This window comes from Cebus imitator, unplaced genomic scaffold, assembly GCF_001604975.1.
Source record: "Cebus imitator isolate Cc_AM_T3 unplaced genomic scaffold, Cebus_imitator-1.0 Scaffold43, whole genome shotgun sequence".
Classification (NCBI taxonomy): Eukaryota; Metazoa; Chordata; class Mammalia; order Primates; family Cebidae; genus Cebus; species Cebus imitator.
The window spans coordinates 9,210,295-9,213,775 of NW_016107358.1; the positions used below are offsets into that span (position 1 = coordinate 9,210,295).

A 3,481-nucleotide genomic window follows, 5' to 3' on the forward strand; every position below is an offset into this window, starting at 1 on the left:
TTTTTAAGTAGAGACAGGGTTTCACCATGTTGGTCAGGCTGGCCTCGAACTCCTGATTGCAGGTGATCCACACACCTCAGCCTCCCAAAGTGCTGGAATTACAGGTGTGAACCACCGTGGCCAGTCCAATGTGTTTTTTCTTTTTTCTTTCCCTCAGCCTTGCCATCCTGCCTCCTTTTCCCTAATTAGGACGCCCCGAAAGATTTCCGTCGTTATCCAAAAAGAAAAGGGAAAACCTTGAAGAGTTTTAAATATAGAAAAGAGAGAGTCAGGTTTTTGAATTTTTAAAAAATCTTTGTGGAGGCAGAAAACAGGCGAGGGAGGGGTAGGGGAAGCAAGAGTGGATTGGGTGAGAAATAGTGGCCTGTGGCTGTAGGGCGGAGTGGAGCGTGGGGGTGGGGAGTGTCCAGACTCCCTCCTACATCTGGTCTGAACAATGAATGAATTCACCTGTGACATCAGTAGGTCTAGGACTTTTTGTAGAGATTTTTTTTTTTTTTTTTTTTTTTAAGAGATACATTCTCTCTCACTATGTTGCCCAGGCTGACTTCAAACTCCTAGGCTCCAGTGATTCTCCCACCTCAGCCTCCTGACTAGCTGGGACTTCAGGTGTGCACCACAATGCCTGGCTGTCTGGAGATTTTTGATTATTGATTCAATCTCCTTACTGGTCATAGGTCTGTTCAGATTTTCTCTCTTTCTTTCTTTCTTTCTTTCTTTCTTTCTTTCTTTCTTTCTTTCTTTCTCTCTCTTTCTTTCTTTCATTCTTCTTTTTCTTCTGCTGTTGTTTATTGACACACAGCTAGGTTCTCTAACTACAGGCCCAGAGGTGACTGCAGTGGTCGGGGAGATGGAAGGTGGAGGGTTGAGTGTTTGCTACAGGACAGCTGAGTGGAGGGTGGGGACAGGTGTCAGTGAAAAAGGCCCAGGGGGTTGGAAAAGCACGTAAGAGCCAGGGCCAGAGTCTGCTTAAACTGGAACTACTGTCCCATGCCCTAAGTCCCCTAACTCTTGGTGGCTGTTTCCTGACCCCAGGCCATGGTTGGGAGTCCTCTGGGAATCCATTTTCTACAGGAACTAAACAGAGTACACACAGGAAAGGAAGCTGTCACCCTCTTGCCATATGCCCTGGTGGCCCCCATTCTGCATTCCTCCTTCTTCCCTTGCTTGGGTGGGGCCACATGATGGGCAGCGAAGCTCTGGGCTGTCAAACCAAAGCAGGCTCTAAAAACAGCTATGTTTCAGCGAGGCATAAAGCTTCTTCCCCAGTGTCCCAGCCTACCAGTCCACGTTACAGCCCAGAGTGAGCTCTATAAGCATTGCTGGCCTAATGGAAGGGTTGGGGAAGGGGGTGGACAGAGGCTGGAGGAAGGGCTCTGGGGTCTATCACAGCACAGGAGCAATACACATGGTGTTGGTGAAACCAGAGCCAGGGTGTCACCAGGTACAATAACCACATCTTCCTTCTTGAAAAGCCTTAGGCCTTACCAACATTCATGGCCGAGTTCACCCAGAGGTCCACATCCTCAGCTCAGGCCTCCTGGACGGGGTCCTTACACAGCACAGGGAAGATGCCATGGTACAGGTGGACCTGGAGAGCTGTCTGAGGATTCCATGTCACAGAAATCATGGGGGTGCATGGGCAGTATCTGGCTACCTGGTGGGCATACCCACAGACTTGGTGAGGAGGATTATGGCCCCACTGCAGCACTTGAAGGAGGCCTCCATGGCACCCATGGCAGTGGCTTCTGTGGCGTCGCTGGTAATGTGTGCCAGGTGGCAGAGCTCCTCAAATAATTGCAAGTGGTAGGTGGTGGCCTCTGCCTCACAGGCAATCAGGTGCTGCATGTGTACCACCTCCAGAGGATCGTCCCCTTTGGCTGTGTCTCCAGATAGCATGATGCAGTCAGTTCCCTCCAGAACTGCACTGGCCATACCACTGCCCTCAGCCCAGGTGCGATGGAGCTGCTTTTTCTTCTTCTTCTTCTTCTTTTTTTTTTTTTTTTAAGGCAGAGTTTTGCTCTTGTTACCCAGGTTGGAGTGCAATGGTGCAATCTCAGCTCCCAGGTTCAAGCAATTCTCCTGCCTCAGCCTCCCAAGTAGCTGGGATTACAGGCATGTGCCACCATGCCTGGCTAATTTTCTAAATTTACTAGAGACGGGGTTTCTCCATGTTGGTCAGGCTGGTCTCAAACTCCCAGCCTCAGGTGATCCACCTGCCTTGGCCTCCCAAAGTGCTGTGATTACAGGCATGAGCCACCGTGTCCAGCTGGGGTAGAGATTCTTGACCATGTCCTCCAGCATCAGAGTGGCAAGATGACAGGCTTCCCAGCTTGGTTGTACCACCCAGTCTTCATTGTCTGAGCAAGAAAGACCTTCTCTGCAGGACTGTCATCTCAGTGGCCTGTGGTGGATCACCACAAGCCCTGATAATCCCATCACTGGCCTCCAGGATTTCATCAAACCTCCAACCCCCTTCATGATTCTCAGTTTTGCTGATTATCTTGATGTTCCTTCCTTTCTCTCCCAGGACCTTCCTAACTTCACGGACATCAGATGTCTTGCAGATGAATGGCGTGAACATCATATTGACATCTTGCTTGACCCCTAACTTCAGGTCCTGGGTGTCCTTCTCCGACATGTCAGGCAGGTCCATGGAAGCCCCGGGAAGGTCCACACCCTTCTTGCTGCCCAGGGAGCCACCATTTTCCACCTCCATCACCAGAAAGTCAGCATCCATCATCCGTGTAGATCTTGCTGCCCACCTCTATCCAGCCACAGGATGTTCTTCTTACATTTTTCCATGTAGGCGTTATCCAGTTGTGAACTTGAGAGGGGCTCCCTTCTTCAGCCCCACCTCTGCAGTGCCGCTGCCCTTGAGGAGCCCAGTTGGGATCTCAGGTCCTTTAGTGTCCAGAGCCACAGCAATGGGCTGGTAGAGGATGGAGTAGGAAGCACAGCTTTCCGTGTCTGTGTGCACATTCTTGATGGCCTCCGCATGGTACTTGTGAGTTTCATGATCGTTCAGATGAGCCGCATTCATTCCAGACTTAATCGTCTTCTTCAGCATCTCTAATGATGGGGAAGCTGGGCCCATGGTACAGATGATGCTAGTGCTCCAGGCTGTGATGGATGGCAATTCAGTGGCCAGGCAGCACATGCGCTCCAGGAATGTGTCAGCCATGGCTGCATGCAGCTGCTGAGTCTGAATGAAGACCGCCCCAGCTTCACTATGGGGCTTCAACATGACTCCTGAGGTCCTCCAGTGCTGACGGACTTGGGCTACGCTCCCAACCCAGAGAGAGGTCAGGAGCCCCGGATGCACAGCTGCTGTGCCTACTTTCATTTCTAATTTTAGAAATTTGAGTGGTCTCTCTTTTTTTCTTAATTCACCCAGCTAAAGGTTTGTCAAGTATGTCAATCTTTTCAAATAACCGACTTTTGATTTTGTTGATATTTTTGTATTATTTTTCTATTTTCT

General features: G+C 50.0%; 1 pseudogene; it reads right to left on the reverse strand.

Annotated features, from left to right (window-relative positions):
• Positions 1-1,386: 1,386 nt before the first annotated feature.
• On the reverse strand, positions 1,387-3,265 carry LOC108302883 (annotated as a pseudogene).
• Between the last annotated feature and the right edge of the window lie 216 nt (positions 3,266-3,481).